Source organism: Canis lupus, chromosome 14, assembly GCF_048164855.1.
Source record: "Canis lupus baileyi chromosome 14, mCanLup2.hap1, whole genome shotgun sequence".
In the NCBI taxonomy this organism is placed as follows: Eukaryota; Metazoa; Chordata; class Mammalia; order Carnivora; family Canidae; genus Canis; species Canis lupus.
The window spans coordinates 46,811,457-46,819,754 of record NC_132851.1 but is presented as its reverse complement, the minus strand read 5'-3'; the positions used below and the strand labels follow the sequence as shown (position 1 = coordinate 46,819,754).

Genomic DNA, 8,298 nt, shown 5'->3' with positions numbered 1-8,298 from the left:
AAAGGTGAATGACATCGCCATCAATTTATTTTTTTTTTGCCGTCAATTTAAAAGCAAAAATTTGAGAATAAAAACAGCAACCCCATTCACTGACCACAGCAATCTTATGCAACACATAGAGCATGAAATCCTAGTCTGTGTATTTGGAGCCAATTATTGTGCACAGAGCATCTTTGTCAGGTATTACGGCAAGTTCTAAAGTAACAAATAATAGAACTACACATCCCGGTGTCACATAGACCTAGTTATTCCTGCTTAGGTGCCAACATTGGACAAAAAACCATTGGAATTTATTAGACCCAATACCCAAGGAAGAAACTGGAAACATTTTCAGAGAATTGGCTATCTAAATGGACTTTAACACCAAGCGGTCAAACTGACCGGGTTCTCACACTTGCAAAGAATGAGTCATTTCAGAGCAATGTAAGTCACTCCAGCATATAAAACAGAACTAAAGGGCAGCCCGGGTGGCTCAGCGGCTTGGGGCCACCTTCACACCAGGGTGTGATCCTGATCCTGGAGACCCCCAAGATCGAGTCCCACGTCGGGCTCCCTGCGTGGAGCCTGCTTCTCCCTCTGCCTGTGTCTCTGCCTCTCTCTCTGTGTGTGTGTCTCTCATGAATAAATAAATAAAATTTTTAAAAAATAAATAAAAATAAAACAGAACTACCCTGGGCGCCTAGGTGGCTCAGGGGTTGAGCATCTGCCTTACGCTCGGGGCATGGTCCTGGAATCCCAGGATCGAGTCCCGCATGGGGCTCCCTGCGTGGAGCCTGCTTCTCCCTCTGCCTGTGTCTCTGCCTCTCTCTGTGTGTCTCTCATGAATAAATAAATAGAATCTTAAAAGAAAAAAATAAAATAGAACTACCTGATTTCTTCTATAACATAACTGGTAGCAAACCCTGACATGACTAGCCTCCACAATGAAAAATACACAAACAGCATTTCTTCTGGAGAGCCTTTTGGCCACATTAAGGACGTGTGTGCCCTCTGACTCAGGAGTTCACTGCTGAGCACATATCCTGAGGACATTCCCACCCAGGTCCATGAAAAGGCACGATGGGTCCCTGCAGCGTGGTGGTGGCAGGGAGTGGGAGTCCTGAGCGCGCACCTCTGGGAGAATGAAAGGTGAAACGTGGGCATGCTACAGATTACTTTGCAGCAAGGAGAAACAGAGTTGGACATCCTTATAGCTGCATGCATTGATCTTAAAACCAGGGTGTTAGTGAAAAATTCAGGGAACAGAATAATACAACACCACATCAATGAAAAATACGTTACGCAAAGCAATAATACACAGTTTTCAAAAACACGGAATAGAAATAAATATACACGCTAAAAGGGTTGCAAAAGAAAACAAAAAACCTTCTAAAAAAGTAGTTCCTTAGGTGAGAACCCTGACGCCCTGAGATATTACTAAGGCTTAAAAAAAAAAAAAAATGGGGATCCCTGGGTGGCGCAGCGGTTTGGCGCCTGCCTTTGGCCCAGGGCGCGATCCTGGAGACCCAGGATCGAATCCCACGTCAGGCTCCCGGTACATGGAGCCTGCTTCTCCCTCTGCCTGTGTCTCTGCCTCTCTCTCTCTCTCTCTCTCTCTCTGTGACTATCATAAATAAATAAAATTTAAAAAAAAAAAAATGAAGTTTTCCCCAATAGAGTGCTCCATCTGGGAAATGCTGAGTTAAACAATGTCGAGCAGATTTTCTTATCATATGATCTGTCACAACCTTGATGCTATAATAGAAATTGTGACTCTCCAAAGGACTGAGCACAGAGATTGGTAGGTAGCATTTCCCAAAGCAATTTGACAATGGAATCCTTCTGCTTTGATGGTAGAGGCCCTGGGAGCTGAGAACTCCCCCCAGGAACCGCGATCCAGGTCAGTACCTGTCCCTGGTCCAGGCAGGTCAATTCACTTGCAAGTCTGGGCCCAGACCCTCCTCTGCCGGGGCCTGTCTGTCCTGCCCATCCCAGGGGAGCTGGGCTACTACTTGCCCACAGGGGGACCGAGGGGGACCGTGTGGCTCCCAGGTTGCGAGGATCATCCCTGGGGAGGGCTGTGACCACGTTGGGCACGCGGGTGAGGCTGTCGTGTAGCTTGATTTACACTTTCTGAATATTTATTTATTTATTTATTATTTAAATATTTAAATTTTAAATACAATTTTAAAATATTTAAAATTTAAAATATTTAAAATTAATATTTTAAATATTAAAATATTTAAAATTTAAATATTTAAAATTTAAAGATATTTAAATAAATGTTAGTATTTATTTAGTATTTATTTATTTAGTATTTTAAAGATTTTATTTATTTATTTGACACAGAGAGAGAGAGAGACAGAGAGCACGCACGCACAAGCAAGGGGAGCAGCAGAGGGAGAGGGAGAACCAGGCTCCCCACTGATTTGGGTTCGATCCCAGATCGCTGAGATCATGACCTGAGCGAAGGTAGACACTCAACTGACTGAGCCCCCCCAGGCGCCCCTACTTTCTGAATATTTAGAGATACGGTATGCAGGTTTTCATTTACACTATTGCATGAGCCCCTCAAATATTAGGGACAGTCCTGACCTGATGGTTCTCCTAAGCAGGATGACCCTGCTGTGCCACACCAAACCTGGCCTTGCATAACCAAAATCACAGTCATTCAGGCCCCTAAGATCCTCCTCCCAGCCCCAAGCTGCAGGGGCAGGCCAGCTTTGGGTATCCATGCCTCATGGACTCAGGACCATCACAGTATGTGAGTTCTGGGCCCCTCTGTCTCAGAAGTTCCTCTCTTTTCTGGCCCAGCCCAAGCCCCTGCTTTCAAGGAAACACTCACACACACATACACAGACATATAGAGAGAGACACAGGGGGGCACGATACATACAGAGACATACACATACACAGACACACATACACACACAGAGATACCCACAGAGACACAACCAGGTTACAGTTGTGAAATCCTTCCTTCAAGGAAAAGCAACTGGTTGCGTGATAATAGTCTGTAGAGTTCCCAACGGGGATCAGAATCTCCCTAAACACTCTCACCTCAGACACCGTGCTGATGATCCTCCATTTGCCCCATCAACTCCCTCCATTGCCCTTTTGTGCCATGCTCTGCGTTCCAAGAGGCCGACCCCCAGGGACCTGCCCACTGGGCTCACTTGTCCATCTAGGCCTTCAGCTTTGGAGAGGAGTGTGCAAGGAGGGATGGGGAGGACAGGACAATCAAATAAATATCAGCCAGGCAGGGGAGGAATCCCCAGAGGGCAGCTCTCACAGTGAAGGCACCTTCATATCTATACTCTGGAAAGTGCTACATTGAGAAATGCTTCTTTGCATCACAAAGTCACAACTTCAGGCAAGACTAGACCTCTAACCCTACCCACTTTGAACCCTTGATGAAAAGAGATGGGAGTATCCGGATTGAGCTTGGAACAACTCAACCTGGATTGAGTTTTTGATTGGTCATATGTAAGTTTTTAAGATTGAATAACCCAGATTTGGGAAATGTACTAACTTCGGGCCATGATAGAATTACGTTATTGAGGCCATAGGACCAGACCATCTTCTCCTGTACAGTTTCCCCAGTAAGAAATGAACATTTTCAATTCTTATTCATGCAATAGAATAATTGAGCGAGTAGGCCAAAGACAGAGGTGAGGAAGAAACTCCTTTTTCTCTCTAGGGATGGGAGACGGTAAGTGCACAAGCACTTACGACCTTCAGTAGTGGGTGGTTCCAGCCGAGGGAAGGGAGACCCAGGAGTAGGCGGGGGGCCAGAGTATTATTAGAGAAACTGAGTCTTTCTGGTCTTTCTCTGCTGCGTTGTACATCCCTTTCATTATTATCATCGCTTCAGGAGACTATCCTTAAAACAGAGGCATGGGGAGTGAAGAGACAGGTGCAAGCAGTGTCCCCGTCACTGCTAACGACCATCGGTTAGCAGTAGGAGACCACCTCAGCCAACAGAAAAGGCCCCGGCGAGGGTCAGCCACGGACAAGGTCACAGCAAGAAGACCAGGTGAGAGGACACGTGAAGTACAACCCGGGAATGGCTCAGAAATCACTCAGGGGCAGCCTGCAAGGGATTGGCTGCCGATAATAAGAATTTGAGTTCCAAGCAGCATCGTTCAATTCCGATAATGGAAAAGGAGAGCCACATCAGTTACACCTGGTCTTGAAATACTCATTCAGTTTGGGGATTAAACTTCAAAAACATCACTCTACATCATACATGATGGGTTTTCATCCCGAACTCGTATAGTGCAATCCTTAAATAGGTGGGTGGGCCTTTAAAAATTCTGTTCCTATGTTTGAAAAATGGGACAACTTTATACTCCCCAAAAGCCAACTTGCCTCAAAGCTATAAAAAAGAAACAATCCTTTCGAAAGATATCTACCTAAATCTCTCTTGCTCCTGAGACATTAAAAATAATCAAATGAGATTGTACAGCACCTGATCAATGACCTTGCTCATAATATTCTTTCCAAAGTGCATTCAGGCTTGCTGCTAATAACAGCCATGAATCACATGAACCACACAGAAGGCTGGGCAAGGGGTAATTATATGAGGTAATAAAAGTGAGAAATAGCCAGCCATTAGAACGGGGAAGCTATTTTTATACAAAGTACAGGATCAGGGTGACATATTCAGGATGGAGCCACCTATGTATAAGCAGCAAGAGGAGGAAAATCTGATCCCAAAGAAAATGATTCTACTGCATAAAACCAAGGAGGACCTCATGCTTGAAGCCAGCCCTGGTGTGGGACAGGGTGGGTCCAGGGACAGCCACCCCATGCACAGCAACTGACTGGGTGTCCCTAGCGAGTCACTTCACCTCTCTGGCATTCGGTTTCAGCTATAAAAGATGAAATTAGGGCAGCCTGGGTGGCTCAGCAGTTGAGCGCCTGCCTTCAGCCCAGGGCCTGATCCTGGAGACTCAGGGTCGAGTCCCATGTCGGGCTCCCTGCATGGAGCCTGCTTCTCCCTCTGCCTGTGTCTCTGCCTCTCTCTCTCTCTGTGTCTCTCATGGATAAATAAATAAAATCTTTAAAAAATAAAAATTAAAAGATGAAATTAGAATAAATACTCTCTTAGTTCCTTACTAGCTCCAAATTTCTCTTTATAATTGATACGGAATTCATTCAACACATGGGAGGCAAAGAAATCAACCCTGAAATTGCTTATGATCAGCGGTTCTTTTTTTTTTTTTTTTTTTTAAGTAATCTCTATACCCAACATAGGGCTTGAATCCACAACCCCAAGACCAAGAGTCACAGAAAACTTGCTTTATGTCAATATCGACTATATGTTATCTCATTTCATCTTCATGACAGTTTTTGGTTCAGAAAGAAAGGACATCTTTCCTTAGGAACTAAAAAAAAAAACAACCCCTGTAGAAAGTAAGGCACTAAAGAATCTCAGATGATCCCTATCAATGAATTTCCCTTATTGACTTTTGTGCTGGTAAATAAATGATTCAGCTAATTGTAGGCATTCTTTGTACATTTTCTTTCTTTGTTTGAAGTAGGGTGATAAATAAAAGGAGAATTGCATTTCGTAAATTCAACATACTTGCATTAAAAAATTATAAATAAATAAAAGCATACTCGCTTTACAAGTAAGCTAATTGAAACAGCAACACAAAACAGAACAACAACAACAAAAAAAAACAAGAATTAAGACCTTCCTTGGGTAAACAAAACTTGTCGAGCCATAATTTAAGTATCTATTTCATCTTGTGTATGCCAACCAACACTCCAGACAAAGATATTCTCAGCTGCAATAGAAAATTAAGATCTCTTATATCTCACACGTTACACGTAAACTCTCAATTTAATGATGTTTGGGTTTCTCCCCTTAGACGTGCCAAGTGCAGGGGAAGAGTAATAAAAAGTTTTAAACTCCAGGTTGCTAGGATACATTACCCATTTATTTTGAAGTACAAATCTCCATTCTTGCTCAGGCTGGGATAAATTATCATTACTAAGAAATCTTTAGAAATACAGTCAGTTCTCGAAGTACTTTCCCCAGAATATTTATTCAAATAGCACTGTTCTAGAAAGGCTCCACATTCTTTATTCTTAGTAACTTGGATGGTGTACAGACAGCCCCATGAGTTAGCATTTGGTAAACCATTTACCAGTGGTAGTTCATCCACTGGAGAAGAGAAATTTATAGGTGTTTTGAAACGTCAGAGTGAAGATAGCATTTGGGCCTTAGAAGGGCGGGGTGAAGTGAATGGAATTTTTCCAATATTTATTTTTAGTATCCTTTAAGATATAAAGTCATTTTGTCCAGGAACAAAAAGATTGAATTGTGATTAGTTTAGTGTACTTACCAAATTACCATGTGGGATGTCTTCTATTTTATTTAATTAATTAATTAATTTATTAATGTCTTCTGCTTTAAAGTATAATTTATTTAGATATTTTCAAATATATTGAGGGTTCTTTTCAACATTCCTAATTGCTCTTACAAGTGGAGCTATATATTGATGAACTGAAAGAAATCCAGCACCTGTAGGTTTTGCTAAAAGCAAGCCAAGATCTACAGAGGAGAAGAGAGGGAAAGAAGCATTTCGGAGCATTTACCGTATGAGGGTGCTATACACAGGCAATCTCACAGATTATCTCAGAATCCTTGAGAAGTGGGATTGTTGACCCATTTTACAGGTGAGGAAGGTGGGGGTTTAGAGAAGCCTAGCAGGTCACTCAGTAAGTGGTGGACGTGCGATGGGACTCAGTCTACTGGTCTACTGGACCCCACAGCCTGTGCTTCTTCTCTTGCATTCTCAATGACTGTGGGAGGCCACTAGCCACCAGGAGCCTGCAGAGAGGGTGTGTGTTGTCCACAACCCTCACACATCATCTGCGGAGTTGAAATGCCATTAGTCCTTTTCTGCCCCCACTGCCACATGGGCACCCGTGAAAAAACTTGTGGGGGGCCAAAAAAAAAAAGAAGCACATTCTGAAATTCACCCTCTAGAAGGTGGAATCATAGATGCCACCAATCTTGAACAATTTTGGGGGGCAAGGGGGAAATCAAAGTAAATGGAAAAGCTGGAAGTCTCGGTGAAGGGGTTGTATACGTTGAAAGGAGTTAAGAGCAAAGTTATCATAACTTCTGACATGACTTTTTCTACATGGTATTTGAGGTATCTCCCCAAAAAATCTTTGAAGAAGAATAATTGACAGGCTCCGTTGCACATAGTCACTAATAGCACGGAGAGTTACCGATCACATTACTTCTAGATAAATGAGGATGAAGAAGAGAAGGAAGATGGGACTAAAACTCATTGACCTGGAATGTTTTGCATCAATTCTTGAATAAAACTTGGGAACCAAAACAAACCAACCGAAAGTGCCATTGACCCATCACCATGTATTAGTGAGTTCCTACCATGTGACTCTGATTCTGTGATTCTTTAATGTGAAGGGGTCATTAGTGCAGGACAGTTTCCCCACATGAAGAGGGTTGGCTCCTTAGCCGAACAGCTCGAGACAGTGTCTCCACGGTAGCCCTGCTCAGCCAGGGATGAAAGCTGTCACGAGTCCAGCTCCTACCAGCAGTCGGGGGCCAGCTGTCACATTCAAGAATGTCAGCACTAGAAAAAGCATCATAATGTGGTGCCAGGAAAGTGATTCTCATTTCCACAATTTGAAAGTGTCACCTCACTCCTGATGTCAGGAGGGGGCCCACAACACCCACCTGGCCGATCATAATCCCATTTCCCTAGACACAACGAGTGATCCAGGAGTGGGCAATGACCCAAGTGGAGCCAAATACTTTTCCTGAGTCTGATAATGGGAAAATGAAGTTCCAAGGTGGGAGGCTGTGACATTTCAGCTGCCTGTAGCCCTCTTCCCAACCATGACACTGGGGAGAAAGCATGTCTGCAAAATGAAATTGGAGAAGAGACACAGAGTGAGGGAATGAGAAAGTTCTGGAGGTGCATGTAAGCTTCTCCTCTACTCCTATGAACTACCCCAAAAACCAGCTCAGTTACATGGACCAGTGCATCCTCCACTGCTTTTAGACCAACCGGGGTGGTTTTCTGTCCCCTGGACTTGACAGAGCTTTGATTAAAGCACTTGGTTACCTTTCCCAGGAACTGGAATTCCTTTGGTTTTCAGGCATGTCTCTTGCACCGCTTTGGCCTGGGTTAGCTTACAACCGTCCCCAGTGAAGCCCTTGAACATGAACCATATTGCCACACATATACCCGTCTCTTGAGTCACGCAGAAGAAATAAATCACCCTGAAGGAACAATGGCACTGTATTCCAGCTATTTAGGGATACAG

At 43.6% G+C, this 8,298-nt stretch overlaps 1 pseudogene; it reads left to right on the top strand.

Moving 5' to 3' along the window:
- The first annotated feature begins 3,876 nt into the window (after window positions 1-3,876).
- Window positions 3,877-7,296, top strand: LOC140603546 (large ribosomal subunit protein eL22 pseudogene; annotated as a pseudogene).
- Window positions 7,297-8,298: the final 1,002 nt, after the last annotated feature.